Genomic DNA, 17,424 nt, shown 5'->3' with positions numbered 1-17,424 from the left:
ACCCATCAGCAGGACATTTTGCAAAAGCATATGGATGTTGCCAACCAGTGATGTATCAGATGCACACCATTAAAAGTGCTCAGGCAGTCGACCAATACCATTAGAGGTTCTGATGGCCAGAGATGAAAGACTGGAGATCTGCTTATACAAAATGCACCGACATGGGCATAGAATTGTCATATAAATAACCTGTAAGACATCATGAGGTTTTCCTGATTTTATTAATACATCAAAAATATAACTTCCCAGTAAGCAGGTCGTAGGGAAGATAAAGTGAACCAGAACTGTGAAGGAACCTGAGACTGTATGGTCATTTTTGTTATCAATGTGGGGGAAAATTCCTTAAACTGCCCTTTACAAACACTTGCAATTTTCTTTTTTTCAATGTAATCGTTTCTTCATAATATACTGGTTGCTACTATTTCTAGATGGCTTTTTAATCTCTTTGTATTCTACTGCTTCCAAAGAGGATATTATTTTTGATGTTGTTTAGTTGCAGTTAGTGGGAGCAAGAGGAAAAACAAAAGTCTTGTGTAATTTACATACTGGAAAATCTACTTCCTCTCCCCACCCCCATCACTGTGGCTATTGGTGACTGTATTAGACACTTACAGGATGCCCCTCTCTGGGCCCATGCATCAGCATTTAGGACAATGTCAGGAATTAAACTGTTAGGGGGGGTGAATAGAGAACTTTAAGGGCCATTTAATTACTACCCTAAAGGGATATTATGTTGGCTCTTTGGAACAGCTGTTTTCTGTTTTTAGTGAGGAAAGGCAAAGAAGATTCCCATGCATCTGTTGGGACTCAAATTAGCTATTAAGGGAAGAGATGTTATGTAGATCTTTTTAATAATGGAGGATATAGAGTCTCTTGTATGTAAACTCTTTAAACAAATGGACAACTTTCTTTCTTTCTCTTTCTTTTTGTCTTTCTTTCTCTTCTAAAATTGCCTTCTGAGGAGTTAAGTAAAGACTGCTTCAAGTTTTTTATGACACACATTTTTATTTTTAGGAATGCTGTTTCCATTGCTTTTTCCCCTTTGTGAGCAGTATTATTCTGATTCTCTAATGATGTTTTTAGTAAAGTTCAATTACTCATTTGTTCATCAATCGTGACACTAGCTGTCCTATCTGTATTTGGAGTGGTTAAGAGTCTTGCGTTTGGAGTCATGGGTTTGCCCTGTTGTACAACCTTGAGAAAAGGGTTCAAACTCTTTAAGTTCTATATTCCTAATCAGTGTAACAGACATAACAATTATAACTACTTCATAGTGTAGTAATACCTTCTCCATAGGGTTATTTTGAGGATTTAGTGAGATAATGGCACAAATAAAGAACATATATACAGTTTTTTAAAATCCATACACTTGACTGACCTTTAACATTGTTTTTACATTCTGGATCTAGAAGGCAGGTTGTAAGTCAGAAGGTACAGGGCAGGACCTGCTGACTCTGTTTCTATCAGCTTAGCTGTCCCAGCAGAAAACTGCATTTGTGTATGTCATCTCTCCAGTCATTCTGATATACAGACATGTTTGAGAACCATTGGTCCAGAACATAGTCTTGCCTTAAAACAGAGCTGGTTTTGGGGCCGGCCAGTGGCGTAGCGGTTAAATGTGCGTGCTCCACCGCAGCGGCCCGGGGTTCACAGGTTCGGATCCCAGGCACAGAACGAGGCACTGCTTGTCAAGCCATGCTGTGGCAGCGTCCAATATAAAGTAGAGGAATATGGGCACGGACGTTAGCCCATGGCCAGTCTTCCTCAGCAAAAAGAGGAGGATTGGCAACAGATGTTAGCTCAGGGCTAATCTTCCGCACACACACACACACACAAAAAAACATAGCTGGTTTTAACAAGTAAGGATTCCCATTCTACATTTACAGTCTTTTAGAGAACTTGAGTCTGGAACCTTTCCCAGTAATGTATTCCAAATACTTCTCATTGTCACTAAATCCTTTCTTAAATTGTGTTTTTAAATCATCCATGCTACAAGTGAGTATAAACCCTTTATTAGAGCCAGTGTGAATATGAGGCTGTTTGACATGAAATTCTATTATATGTGGATATTTGTGCATGTCTGTGTGCCTCTCTCTTGATTATGTGGATTTTAATTTGAGTCAGAGAGAATGCTTTAGTATATATATTATCTGCATCAAAGTAAAATGAATGTTCAAGCATCTTACTGAAATTTATAGGGAGGAAAAGCCAGAAAAAGTTTCCAATGGGAGATTACAAATGGAGATTAATGGCAGTTTACTCATTATTGCTGAATTAGATTCTATAAAACATCACAGATAGTCTTAGGCTTAATGTGTTGTCTTGATTGATTGACGTGGGAACATATTAATGAAGTCTTTCATAGATGCGCTCATGTAGAAAGTTTCCCTCACCCAATTCTCCCACAATTATCAATTTATCAATATCTATAATTTATCAATATCTATAGTATCTATAAAAATTTAAAATGTAAAATCTACAAAAATCTAAGATAGTACCAGAAGAAGGTATGAAAAAATTGAACAATAATCTCCAAGTGGGGGAGGCATTTCAAAAAATAGGATCCTTAACATTGCGAGATTGATAATTAGACTATACAAAAATCAATTTTTCTTCATGACAAAAGAATAAAGTCAAATGGCAAATTGTAACTTATCATTCACACGAAAAGCTACTTTCCTTAGCATGTAAAAATCTCCTACAAATCAATAAGAATGAGAACACCAAACTAACAGAAAAAAGAGACAAAAAACACAGTCAGATCACAGAAAAGTAAGTATGAATGGTTTTTAAACATATTAAACAATGCATATTCATAAGAAGAGATACTCAGATTAATACCATAATGAAATACCATTTACCCTCTCAGTGTGGCAAAGATCAAAAAGTTTCTTACTCTCTCACCTTCTGGTAAGGTGAGAGTATGGGGAAACAGTGCGTCCTACACATTTCTGTTGGCAGTGTAAATTAGCACAACCTCTACAAAGTGCAATTTGGCAATAGTTACCAAATTTTAAAATACAGCTACCCTTTGACCCAATAGTTTTATTTCTAGAAATGTATCCTCCTTTTCATATATTTGTTCTTTTGCCAAATGATGTATATAGAAGATTATTTATTGCAGCATTGTTTGAATTAGCAAAAAAGCTGGAAATAACCTACAAATCCATCAAAAGGGGACTGGCTAAATTAAATTATGACACATCCCTCCATAGAATGCTACTCAACTACAAAAAAGAAGGAGAGCTTCTTTACATTCTGGTATTTATAGCCATATAACCAAGATATGTAGTTAAGTGAGAAAAAGGAAGGGGCAGAATGTTGCATTTCTCAGCCGATGTAAAAGAAGCTGATAACAGGAGTTGTCCCAGGAATGGGAACTGAATGACTTTCCAACAGTGGTATTCAGGAAACTTACTTGTTCCTAAATACACTTTTATACTTTTTCTTGTTGTACCATGTGAATATACTCAATCTTCATAAATTAATATAATTTAAAAAACACAATAAAATGCATATGTGAACTGATGAAGCAATTCTACCACTAGAAATTAATCTACCAGCATAGTTTATAACAGCAAAATGCAGTCCATCGGTAGCCGCTGCAAAAAAGAATCTCCTGAGTGGTGGTATGGAACGCTCTTTAACACATAGTGTTCAATTAAAAGAAAAAAAAAGCAAAAGCGACTTGCGGAAAAATATATATACCATGAGCCCTTCACAGAAAAAGTGGAGTATATATATAAACTGTTTGTAGAGGCGTGGGACATCCATGTGTGTGAAAAGACACATAAGGTGTTTCACAGTGATAGACTCTGGGCAGAAGGCCTGGGGAACTTGCCTTGCAATGTATCCCTTTATATACCCTATGAATTTTAAATTCCCATGTCCAGATAATAATTAGTCAAACAAAGAGGAAAACATAAAGACAAGGACAAACATGTAGCTTTATTGGTTCGTGAACAGCTGAGTTGACCTTCTGGATGAAGAGAACCATGCCGAGTTAAAATGAGTGTTAAAGGAAGAGCCAAGCTCATAATGGGCAGAGCCGAAGTCCTAGAGATACTTTTGCATTCTCGTTAATTCCAAAATGACAAAATAGACAGAAAAGACGATCACAGATGATCGATGACTTTATATTTTGAGCAATAGGAGGCTTAGGTTTAAAAGATATTTGGCTATAACAATTTCCTTTTCATAGAAAATGTTGTACTTTTTTATATCCGCCACGGAATTTGGCAGACAACAAAAGAAAAATGTTGACTTTTCCGTGTTGCCCATTATGCAAAATTCTGAAATATTCAGAACACAAGAGACACATGCAACAAGCACAATGACCTTAAAAAATTCTCCGGCAGATGTATCAGAATCCGTTTCACATTGCTGCTATCCTCGGCCAGCGGGCGAGCCTACAGCGGGCTAAATGCCGCTTCCACGCAGCCGGTCTAGAGACGCGCGTTTGTTTTTGCTTTCAAGAGAAGCCAGGGAGCAGGATGGTGGAAAGTGAGGCATGTCATTCAGGGTCAGGTGGCAAACAGGGGAGGGCCTGAAAAACACTCTGATGATGCCTGCAGCAGGAGCACTCTATTTGGAGAGAAATGCTCACAGAGATGGGGTCCCACCTCCTGATATGAAAGCAAAGTTCAAGTAACCCTTAGCTGCACATCGGCAGTCATTTTATCATCTGGGCCAAGTTTCTGTCAATCAGCTGCGCTGGCTGCCTCTTCTGTAACAGAACTGTCCAGTTCTGGAGTTCCAAATCTGCATGGAATAGGGACACATTTGCTCTGGATCATTCCTCACGTCATCTGTTATTTAGGAGTCTCTGTAGTTGTGCCTCTCCTGTTCTCAGCTGGGAGCACGCTCCACCTTCGCTCACCTGCTTACTTCTTGTTCTAAGATTTGGTCTAACCACAAATTCCTTGACTTCTGAGGTGGCTGTGTGTGACCATCCTGCCCAGCTTCCATTCTTTCTTCTCCTCAGGCCCCTGGGGAGTCACCCCCTTCTTCTTGCTCAGTCCCTGCACTTCAGATGGTGAGGATGGATCCAGGACCAGAGGCTGGGATTAGCACCGGAGAGCACCCCAAATCCCCTCAGCCACAGTGATTCGTTTGTGACCAATTGCTCGAAGCATGGTATGTCCTGGGATTGGAGTGAGAGCTCTGGGACACGCTCTTTCCCACTGAATTTGCGCTGGGGAGGATGCGAGCTGAAACAGTCGTGCAGTGTTGCATGGGCCTGAGAGAGAAGGGCACACAGCTGACACCAGAGCCCAGAGCTGCAGAGAAACTGAGTCTAAGGACTCTGTGTGATCCCTGAGCCCAGCTAGGCCTAAAGCTGCATCTACTCTGGACAGTTTAGCTACAAGAGACCCCAAAACCCAAGTCCCTTCTTTCCTCTGATCTCCTTAGGCTGGGTTGGGTTTTCTGCAAAAGAGAGAGCTCTGACTAAAATACCTCCATGAAGATAATAATAGCAACAAACACAGACATGTCTTTACTCTTTCCAAACATTTTCTTATACTTTAGCTAATTTGTTCTTCCAGCAACCTTATGCAATAGGACAATTTATTTTAATTTCCATTTGTATTTGGGAGAACTGAGGCTCATGGAGGTTAAATGACTTGCTTGGGGTCATAGCGGGTAAGAAATAGAGCTCGGGGCCGGCCCTGTGGCTTGGTGGTTAAGTGCGCGCGCTGCGATGCTGGTGGCCCGGGTTCGGATCCCGGGTGCGCGTCGAGGCACCACTTCTCCGTTCATCCTGAGGCCGAGTCCCACATACAGCAACTAGAAGGATGTGCAGCTACGACACACAACTATCCACTGGGGCTTTGGGGGGAAAAATAAAATAAATAAAATCTTTAAAAAAAAAAAAAAAAAAAAAAAAGAAATAGAGCTCGTTCTAGAACTCAGGACTCTGAGTTTCATGCTCTTGGCAGTGCCCCCTGTGTAGGGTGGAGCATGACCCTGTCTGTTGGCTTCTTCTCTCTTGTGCACTCCCAACCTGTAAACTTGGAGGACCTCTCACCCCGCCTCTGGAGACTGCCCCTGGGGGCCCTGCAGAGTGTTGGGGCCTGGTGTGGAGCAGGAAAAGGGGGCCTTTTGCTGAGCTAATGGAAAATAATCAGTTCAAATTGCTCAGTCCATGCAGTTCAGATGATGAGGCTGGATCCAGGACCAGAGGCTGGATCCCAGAGTACTGGGGTAAAGTTTGGTTAACTGTCAGAAATAAGCCACACGTGGGTGAGGAGGGTGCCAAGGGGCAAAGACAAGGAAAGGGAGGCTGAGGGGAGGTGACTTTCCTTGGCCACAGGGAGGATTTGGGGGAAGGAGACAGGGGAGAAAGCATAGGTGGCAGCCTTTCCATTTTTGCGCTGCTCACATCTGTGAGCATCTCAGCAGACCGGAGCCCAGTGCCCTGCGGAGTGCTGCTCACAGCTCCTGATGTGGCTTTTCCATGCCCTGGCTCTCCCCTCCCCTCTACCCCACTGACCTCAGCTTTTCCCACTGCCACTTGTTCTCAAGATGCTATAAACATTAACATGCTTGTTGGTTATAAAAGAATAGAATATAAAGTATTTCCATTTTTTTTTTTTTTTTTAAATCAGAGGATGGGAGCCATTTTGTGTATTACCAAGATAAAATTCCTGGATGAGGTTTGAAGTATTATCTCTACATTTATCACTATCTTTGAGGCATGAGGATTCAGGACCCCAGACACTAATTAAAACAGCTGGGTTAGAGAGTGAAGAGGAAGCAGCGCCAGTTAGTGTGTGCTGTAATTAAGGTATTTTTTTTCTTTTAAAGGAACACCCCCACCATCTGCACAGGTGATTGGCTTCGGTTCAGGATTTCGTGGGTTCCTGGGGAATGGCGAGGTCATCAGTGAGCTCACGCTCTCCCCTCCCCTCCTGGGCCTAACCTCTTCCGACCCCTCCACCAGCTCATGGTTTTCCTTCTTCAGGCCTTGGCAGGTGGTTTGTCACGCTGATCTTAATCAGATCACTGTGTAATTACAGAGGGACTGTCAAGATATTTTTGGTTGTCATCTAACAAAATGCAGATTGCGTGGCATGTATACATAGAATTAGTCCGTAATTCAAAGTAAATTGACATTTAATTTCAATTTAATTACACAGGAATTACAGACATGACAGATATAGTCTAATTAGGAAGCAAAGTATAAGAATTTGTTTATGGAATAAAAATCTATATCATGTCACACTTTTAACAGAATCAAAATAATTTCTCTGCATTTTTGTAGAACATATATAATAAACAACAACAGTAATAATTAAAGCTACAATTCTGGCCCATCTACCATGTGCACATATTTTATCTCATTTAATACTAGCAAAAACTGAATGAAGCTGTTATGATCATTCCCATGGTACCGAGAGAAAATTGACAGTGGAGAAGTTAGTAACATGCCCAGTGTCATACAGCTAGTAAGTGATCAAGGTGAAATTGAAATTCTGTTCCATTGACTCCAAGGCCCACGCTCAGGAACGCTGTGCTGCCTCCTCACTGTCACTTCTACAGAGAGGGGCAGGAGGCTTGGGATAAAATGCCAGGCCTTCGCCTCTGCTGCCTGAGCTCTTTGGGGCTTTCTTTCCCTCCCTTTCTTCTTCCTTTCACTCATTTAACAAATGCTTCCTGGGCACCCAGTCTGTTGGGCACTGTACTGGGCGCTGGGTGTTAAGGGAAGCGGACAGTGTTATTGTCTCGTGGGGTTGATTCTGCCTGTTCTTGTCCCTTTCCATCTAGCAGCCCACTCAGCAGCTGGATGTGGAACGGACCCAAATTGCTTTGCTGCACATGCTGGGACCTATGAGGATGCAATCACGGCTGACAGACACCAGCAGGCAGAGAGAGGCACCAACCCCGCTCTGTGGAGGCCTTACCCTCGGGAAAGTTGCACCCGGACTCGAGGTCTGTCGAGATTTCTCTGCTCTCCTGGTGGGTCCTCCAATTAAAGCAGGTTTTTTTGTTCATTTGATTTTAATTTTTTATTCCTCTGATCCCTACCCTTGTATAAAACAAATTACAAGCTGGGCTTCTTCCTGCTTTTCCAAGAACCAGGCCCATTTACCTAGAGAGGCAGCAGAATATTCTTTTTAGCTAGTTAACTAGTTTCTTTCAACTTAACTTCCTTTTATCGTCTCTTATCCCTCCCCCATTGCTCATTTATTGTCATGATCCCAAACATGGGTATAATACTTTATAATTTGTAACAGGCTTTCCCTTACAATATCTCATTTGATCTTTAACCACAAATGCGTGAAACAGTTAATATTTTTATTATATCCAGCTTATAGGTGGGGAAACCAGTAACCAGAAATTCATCACCTTGGGTGGCTTGTCAGGAGGAGTTTTGGTCTCAGACTCAGCCTCTTTGGGGTTAATGCTAACTTTTTCTCAGGACGTCAGCTGCTTGTCTTTCATTGAAAGCTCTTTACCTTTTCCCTCCTGTTACCCCAAATGTTATCATTTATGTATCACCTATATAATTATTTAATTTTTTAAAAATTGATTTTTAAAATACTTGAATACATTTATTTTAAAAGATGACTTTATATCACTTCCTCAAATGACAATTAGTATCAGTTGATAGAGAGGGTAAACATTAATCCAAATACAACAGAAATGTCATGCATCTCAACCACAAAAAAACTACCAACCCAATTAAAAAATGGGCAAAAGACCTGAACAGACATTTCTCCAAAGAAGATATACAGATGGCCAACAGACACATGAAAAGATGTTCAAAATCACTAACTATCAGGGAAATGCAAATCAAAACTACAATGAGATATCACCTCACGCCCGTCAGAATGGCTATAATTAACAAGACAGGAAACAACATGTGTTGGAGAGGATGTGGAGAGAAGGGAACTCTCATACACTGCTGGTGGGAGTGCAAACTGGTACAGCCACTATGGAAAACAGTATGGAGATTCCTCAAAAAATCAAGGATAGAACTACCATATCATCCAGCTATTCCACTGTTGGGTATTTATCCAAAGAACTTGAAAGCACCAATTTGTAAAGGTACATGCACTCCTGTGTTCATTGCAGCGTTATTCACAATAGCCAAGACTTGGAAGCAACCTAAGTGCCCATCAAGGGACGAATGGATAAAGAAGCTGTGGTATATATACACAATGGAATACTACTCAGCCATAAGAAACGATGAAATCCAGCCATTTGTGACAGCATGGATGGACATTGAGGGTATAATGCAAAGTGAAATAAGTCAGAGGGAGAAGGTCAAATACCGTATGATTTCCTTCATTAAGTAGTAGATAATAACAACAATAAACAAACACGTAGGGACAGAGATTGGATTGGTGGTTACCAGAGGGGAAGTGGGGAGGGAGGAGGGTGAAAGGGATAATTCGGTACATATGTGTGGTGATGGGTTGTAATTAGTATTTTGGTGGTGAACATGATGTAATCTATGCAGAAATAGAAGTACAATGATGTACACCTGAAATTTTTACAATTTCATAAACCAATGTTACTGCAATAAACAAAAAATTAAAAAAAAAAAAAAAACAAATACAACAGAAATGGAACATTCTCACTAGATTGTAGCTAGTGACTGCTGCTTGCCAGCTCTTTGTTGAGAATTGAACTTAGTAGGAGTGAGGGGGATGTTAAATGTCTCCTAACACCGAGCAGAGACTTTCTCCTTAATGTAATTGGAAACGCTGAAAGAGAATTGAAAATGAAAATGAAAGCAGAGAGCCATTTTCTCACTATGCATTCCAAATTTTTGATGCTCTGTCTGTGTCCTACTAAAATCATTTCAAATACCACCGTTCTGGCCTAACCACTCTATTTCACATGAACTCAACTCTGTTTGTACCCACAAAGAATGCCCAGAAGGTCACATGCAGACTGCGAGGCTCAGCAGGGGGACACTCGTGGGCACAGCTTTCCTTACTGGGTGCAGAGCAGGCCCTGTGCCAGGGCCTGAGGCTTTCTGGGCATATTCTCAGCCTGCTAGGGGTAGATGGCCAAGGGGCTGTTGTTCACTCCTAGATTTTGTAGAAATTTTATAGACTCATGAATATACCTTATAGAAAAAACATAGACTTAAGAAAAAGTGGGCTCCTCCAGGGTTTGTGAAGCCTCAGTGAGATTACTTATCCTCTCCACACTTAGATTTCAGCTTCCTGTCAGTTAGAGTTCCAAGCTTCAGATTTCGTCTGCTTATGGAAAAGAAAAGTTCCCCACGCAGAGAAATGGAGCATTTTGAGAAGGACATCAAGTGTCTCCTTGAAAACACAGGTTGATGAAATGTAAATGACTATGTAAATGAATCACACCCAATGGATTAATCAAATCATTAACATATCAATCATTAACAAGTGCATTTGATTAAAAAAAAAAAATCAAATGGAACTGGTCCTGCACGTAGATCAGAAATTCATACATTATGCTGCCTTGAATCTTTTCTGGAACAAAGCAGATATAAATAAATAAAAATAAATTAATAATAAAATAATAACAATCTTGTCCCTCATTGGAATTTCAGATTTTAAACTGAAGAAAAGAAGTGCATAGAAAAAGCCACTTCTGTTTGTTTGATGCCCCAACCTGAACACACCTGCAAGTTGCACGTATCTAATACACGGCCACGACTATAGTTCCTGGAATCCTCGCTCCTCGTTCAATTGCTTTCTTAGCCAGATGAAAATGAAATCTAGGAGGGAGCAAGTCACTTCTAAAAACACACTTAGAATTCATCTTCAATCTGTAGGAGATAAAAATCAAAGACTGCGTTGTTTTACCTTTGCCTTTTCATCAGTTTAAGAAGAGTGTATACAAACAACAAATCTGAGCATGCAAAGGGGTTAACTCATCAAAAAGAGATCAAAAGCAATAATAGGCTCTCTAGGCGGTACGCAGTGGCATAGAAATAGAGACTCTACAAGGAGGCAGTTTGTCATGAGGCGGTGAGACAGAGAGCAAGCAGAGGAGAGAGCATTTCCATAAAGCAGGAAGCTATGCCCCAGGTCACGCACGCCCTGCATCTGTGATTAGGAGAGAAATCTACCCTTCGAGCCTGTGCCGTTGCCAATCCTGCCGCCCTTTGTGCAGGGCGTGGGAGTGACGGAGGAGAGGGGGTGAAGGACTGCCTCTTTCTGATGCTATTTGGTGCTGAAGGGTCAGCTTGTCTGCAAATTGGCAGTGGTGGGAACTCTAAAAGCTCACGGTGGTCGTTCAATTATAAGCAAAACTGTCAAGTGTATTCGTATTGTATCTCAGTGATCTCTTGCTTGGCAGCCTAGCCTTTTCAATCTCGCTTTACCGCTTGGTTACCCCAAAGAGAAGATGCTGGATCTGAGCCTCTTGCTTCCCCGTGTCCCAACCCTCATCAGAAAGTATCCATGCCATGTCCTAGGCCTATGGGACAAAAGGTCATGGGAACAAACTCAGACGCCTTCATAGACAGGCAGGTAAGTGGCAGGTATCACCTGGGGGAAGCAGAGGGTGCTGTATTGCACAGGGAAGCACAGGGGAGCAAGTTAAAGGCCCCGCTAACTTCAGAGCTTGCCCAATAAAACACTTCCATGGGGGCCGGCCCCGTGGCTTAGCGGTTGAGTGCACACGCTCTGCTACTGGCGGCCCGGGTTCGGATCCCGGGCGTGCACGGAGGCACCGCTTCTCCGGCCATGCTGAGGCCGCGTCCCACATACAGCAACTAGAAGGATGTGCAACTATGACATACAACTATCTACTGGGGCTTTGGGGGAAAAAAAGGAGGAGGATTGGCACTAGATGTTAGCTCAGAGCCAGTCTTCCTCAGCAAAAAGAGGAGGATTGGCATGGATGTTAGCTCAGGGCTGATCTGCCTCACACACACACAAAAAAAAGATTTAAAAAAAAAACACTTCCATGGGGAGGCTTCCATCAGCTGGAACAGCTCCCGGTTTGAAACCTTGCCACGTCTGATAAAGAATCTGATAAAGACAGTGGAGTTAAGGTTTTAATGAGTATGATTTACACAGTGTGCTACCTCTTCCCTCCCACCCACCTCCCCCAAAAAGAAAATAAAAAGGATGTGAACTCTGAAGGGAGTCCCAATCATTGGAAGTCAAAACAATGTGCAGCCCGAGTATTCAAGACAGAAAGGCAGGCTTATAAAAAAATGTGCACCTTCTGGTCTCAAACACACCATGTAAAGCAAAGCCGTGGAATCGACACTCAAGTCACACTCCCATTTCCTACACTTGTATAGTGGCCGATACTCATGGCACTTTTACTCACTGATCCTAGAAGAATCAGCCAAAGACATCTTCGCACTATGATGCTCCTGGCAGTCACACTGATCAGTTGGGATTGGCAGGGGAGATCAAGGCTACAGGCAATTCCTCAGAGCAAGTGCTGTTTGAGGCTGGGTGAGGGAGGAGCTTGGAGGTACACTCCAGAATTCCTCAGAGGGCCTTGATAACCCTCCAGCAACACTATGAAAGTCCTTTGTTGAGAAGTCTCTGTACTTACACAAGAGGCCATTTTGCCAACGGCAACCAGACCCCGCTGGAGAATTGGATTCAGATTGGTAAGTGTGGTCGAAAAGGACTGATCTGGGAGTCAGCAAGTCTGAATTCTAGTTCTAATTCCTCCATTAGTTGGAAACCTTGGTCAAGTTGCTTAACCTCTCTAGACCTTGATGTTCTTGCTGTTAAATGACTTTTCAAACTCCACCATTGTGGTAGGGTCAGAAAAGAGAGTAATTAGGCTCGTATGGCAGGGTTGTGTGAGGCTCAAAATGAGATGCCGTATGTAAATGTCTTGGGAAAACTCAACAGCATTTCACACATGTACGATTATTCCTCTCTGTCTATTTCCAGATGTAAAGTCAGATGCCATGGAAAATTGGAGAAGCCTATTCTTGTGAATTCCTAGTATCCTCCTGAATCCAATGGAAAAACATCAGGCCAATTGTAAACCTATATATCTCATACAGTGACTTTTTTTTTAATGCCAAAATAAAAATTTTACTTACTCCAGAACTTGATGGAAATAAAATGTAGGCTGTAAGAACATTAAACGTTTAACTTATCATTTTCTTGCTCTTGAGAAATAAAAAAAAAACAACAACGATGCATTGTGTTCTGTTGTCCTGTGTCTATACATAATTAAAGATCTCTTTAGCATCCAAGATAATTTCAAGTTCAGTAGGAATAAATATCACCACTCTTGCAAATGTGCTAAATTCATGTTTTAATAGACTGAATTTCTGCTGCCTGGTTCTTGCAAAATTAGGAATTATAAACATATGCTTTCCAGGAAAAGTAGTCATTTGCCTTGCTTTCATCTAGACTAAAAATATGATCGTTTCCCCAGCAAAGTGAAAAATATAAAAGGCTGGCCTATATTTAGCACTGCTCAATGACCCTGGGGCCAGCTGGCAACAAAGAAAGATAAAGGGATTTGGACACTGGATATGGAGGGAGCCTCAAGACTGCAACTCTCAGGAAAGGATTCCAGGGGCTGCCCCACTTTCGCAGGTGTGCAGACTACATCTATTTTTCCGCCTTGAATTTGCCCTTAGAATTTCTGAATGTCGTTGTCTTCTTTTTTTTTTTTTTTGTAAGGAAGATCAGCCCTGAGCTAACATCCGATGCCAATCCTCCTCTTTTTGCTGAGGAAGATTGGCCCTGGGCTAACATCTGTGCCCATCTTCTTCTACTTTATATGGGACACCGCCACAGCATGGCTTGACAAGTGGTGCATTGATGTGTGCCGGGGATCCAAACCAGCACACCCTGGGCCACCACAGTGGAGTGCATGTACTTAACCACTGCGCCACCAGGCAGGCCCTGAATGTCTTCTGAAGTAACTTTCCTTTTTCCTTTTCCCCTCTGAGGAAGATTTGCCCTGAGCTAATATCTGTTGCCAATCTTCCTCTTTTTCTTTTTTTTTTTTTGCTTGAGGAAGATTAGCCCTGAGCTAACATCTGTGCCAATCTTCCTCTCCTTTATATATGGGTCACTGCCACAGAGTGGCTGACGAGTGGTGTAGGTCCATGCCTGGGATCCGAACCCGCCAAGCTGCCAAAGTGGAGTGTGCTGAACTTAACCACTAGGCCGTGGGGTCAACCCCACCTTTTTCTTTTTTTAAGCAGTTAATTCCACTCAATGCATTTTAACTTTTGATTTCAAATCAAGTGTTTCCCCATCATAATTTTTGTTTATTCAGAAGAACCTTAAGTTTTAATTATCTGTGGATCAGGTAGTGAGTGTCCTCCAGAACTTTATGTGATAGGGTGATTCTGAACAGCCAAGCATGTAGTTAAATTTTATCAATGGAGTCGTGTTTCGTTTGCACGAAGAGACTTCTTTCAAAGCATGGTGAATCCTTTATAAAGAAAACTGTCACTTCCAAGTAATAATTACTCTTGATTTTCATAATTATATATCTAGATTAAAGCTAGAACCATGTCTGCAAAAAGTTGTCAATGGATAGAAAAGTGTTGCTCAACAGATAAAAATTCTGTTTACAATGTGGAGTCACATTGCTGTCATTGTTGGAAAGTGACTGTAGCCTTTGTTTTAACAAAATACACCAGGTAAGTCCCTGAGGCTGGCTTCTAGCAAAGAGGGGGTGTGTCTGAGAGGAGAGGGCAGAGGAAGTTTCCCAGACCGTTTACCTGAACGATGTGCTTTCTAAGAACCTCTATACCCAGTCAGTGAGTCCTAGGGAGTGAGCAAATCTGTGTGTGTGTTTGTATATGAGGGCCTGTGTGTGCATGCATGTGTGAGTACACATGTGTGCATGTGTGTGTGTGTGTGTGTGTGTGTAGAGCTGTACACTTTGTGGGCTTGCCTATGTGACTGTGTGCATGTGTATGAGTGTGTGTGCGCATGCATGTGTGTGCATGCATAGGTGCGTACATCTGTAAGATGGAGGTGAGTGGACAGAGGGAGAGAGGAAAGCTCTCTTTGTATGCTTTCTGTCAGTTCAGAGTAAGCTCTACAGCTGCAAAGGTAATGACATCTGGTGTGATGCTTTTTCTAAAGCATAACTCAGTTCCTGCACTCACAAAATTAGAGGGAAGGAAAGGAAGAAAAAAGAAGATTAATAAGTTTGGTAGAAGGTAAGTTGCTATTACTATATTCTGTAAACATGAAATTGTCCCATGAAAATGATTCTGAGTTAGTATGATACAGTCCTAAGGAAAAAGGTTTGTGAAGAACCTCTTCAAGGGTGAGAAAACCTCAATGAGTAGCTAGTGTTGATTAGGAAACCATGGCCTAGAGGGTTGGAGGCTGAACATGGCCTTGGGAGCACAGTTCATGCTGACTGAGAGATGAGATGCTACACAGTACTGTGTAAGACACTGGGCTGGTGCTGGGCTTCCTAACACAGTATTTGGAGAGGTTACATGGGTCATAGTTTAGACCCTGGGTTGGATTTTAGTGGTCTGGGATTTGAATCCCTAGCTCCATCTCTTCCTTGTAGTGGGACTTGGGGAAAATTGCTAAACTCGCCTAAACCTGTGCTTCCCCCTTGGTAGAAGGGAGATAATGATACCTTCCTCTCAGGGTGCAGTGAGAAATTAAGTGAGTTACATCAAGATTCATAAAATGTCTTCCCCATTCACTTACGGTGATTGGTTTTCCCAGAAACAACTGTCAAGAACTAAATTCCCTTAGATTAACTAGTTATCACTCCCCCATGAGTCTAGTCAGGACACTGAGGACGAATAGATTCTTGAGTTACGGACATCTCTAATCTAAGCAGGATCAGTAAAGTCCCCAGTGTTGGCTGTGCTGTGTGTCACTGCTCGTTCCCAGTGAACACACAGTCAGTCAGTGGTGTGTAAAGAAGGGGAAGTCAGGAAAGAAAGGGCATTGTGGTTCTGGGATCAGGAGGCCCCACTGGCCCTTCTGCTCTTGATTATTCATCTCTCTAGATTTCTGTTTCAGGACAGTGCCTTTGACAGAAGACACTCAGCTCTCATACAGTGTAGGGGTTAAGAGCTTGCTCTCTGCCCTAGACTACCCTGATTCAAGTCCTGGTTCTGAGAGTTACCAGCTAAGTGACATCACCAAATTACTTCATCTCTCTGGGCCTCAGTTTCCTTATCTGTAAAATTACAATAATGATGCTTACCTTATGTGGTTGTTGTGAGGATTAAATAAGTTTATATATGTAAACTGGCTGGCTCATAGCAATTAATAAATATTGGCTTTGATTATTAGATGACGGTGGTTATCATTGTAGAAAATTCCCTGATGCTGGATTCTAGGCATATCCTCGGTCTGCTGAATGCATTTGAGAAGATATAGAACTGTAAGGCCTGGAAGCCATTTTGGGATAATGAATCTCACAGTCCTAGAGCTGCAAGTGCTCACAGCTACCCAAGCCAGCAGCCTTAAAAGTAATGCCTAGACTAAAGTGCACAGGAAAAAGTTACAGGAGATTTTTGTTTCTTTATGGCACTCTGGCAATATCAGTTTATATTCTCCTGTGTACTCAGTGGAAAAAAAAAAAAGGAATGTTTTTCTATTACTTTTTTCTTTCCAACCAGTCTTCATCTCCAAACTCACAATCAATCAACACATCAATCGCAAATCTTACTGCCAAAGAAATGGAGAACATATTTTCCTTTTATAATCAAGCTGTATGGTCTAGTGGTTAAAACTACATGTTTTGGAGTTAACTGCATCTGAATTTGATTTGAGGCAAATTACTAGAACTCTCTGAGAGTCCATTTCCTCATCTTTAAGATAGGGTAATGATAGTGCCTGCCTCAAAATGCTGTTGTGAGGGTTATATGATAAAATGCATAAAAAGTACTCAGAACAGGGCCTGGAATTCACTAATCATTCAGTAAGTATTAATCCCTACAATGTTTCAAAAATATTGCCAAGGGGCGCTTGGCAATAAAGAAAGGCATCGCTGGGAGGTTGTGAGAACATGGTTACCCCCACATTGGAAAGCCCACAGCCCTCAGCTCAAAAAACAAAATCCAGGAGATGTTCCAACAGAGGTTGTCTTTCCCAGCATGTCTTCCTCTGGGTTAGGATCCATGCAGCCAGAAGCAGGACTGGCTACATAATTTGCAGGGCCGGGTGCAAAATGAAAATGCAAAGCTTCTTGCTAAAAAAAATATTAAGAATTTCAAGATGGCAGCAGCAAAGCATGAAACCAAGTGTGGAGTCCTGCTGAGACCGGGACCCTGTGCGACTGCTCAGGTTGCATACCCTGACGCTGACCCTAGCAAGGAGTAAGGAGGTGTGCTGAGGCAGGGGTCTCTGCCCTCAGCAGAAAGTGTTGGTTTTAGGGCCAAGAGCCACATCAGGTACACCCACACGGGTATCCCGCGCCGGGAAACCCATTTCATAAGCCTCCTTCATGAGAGGTGTGGAGGGGAGACAAGCAAGTGGCTGCTCATTTGTTAAG

At 42.0% G+C, this 17,424-nt stretch overlaps 1 long non-coding RNA gene across 1 annotated transcript; it reads left to right on the top strand.

Moving 5' to 3' along the window:
* The first annotated feature begins 4,990 nt into the window (after window positions 1–4,990).
* LOC147917298 (uncharacterized) lies at window positions 4,991–13,102 on the top strand. Its single transcript, XR_015552087.1, has 3 exons — window positions 4,991–5,136; window positions 7,768–7,932; window positions 12,864–13,102. It is a non-coding gene; the product is annotated as an uncharacterized LOC147917298 (long non-coding RNA).
* Window positions 13,103–17,424: the final 4,322 nt, after the last annotated feature.

Source organism: Ceratotherium simum, chromosome 4 (assembly GCF_057802395.1).
Source record: "Ceratotherium simum simum isolate JZ-2026a chromosome 4, ASM5780239v1, whole genome shotgun sequence".
NCBI lineage: Eukaryota > Metazoa > Chordata > Mammalia > Perissodactyla > Rhinocerotidae > Ceratotherium > Ceratotherium simum.
This window is presented reverse-complemented; position numbering and strand designations above follow the sequence as displayed.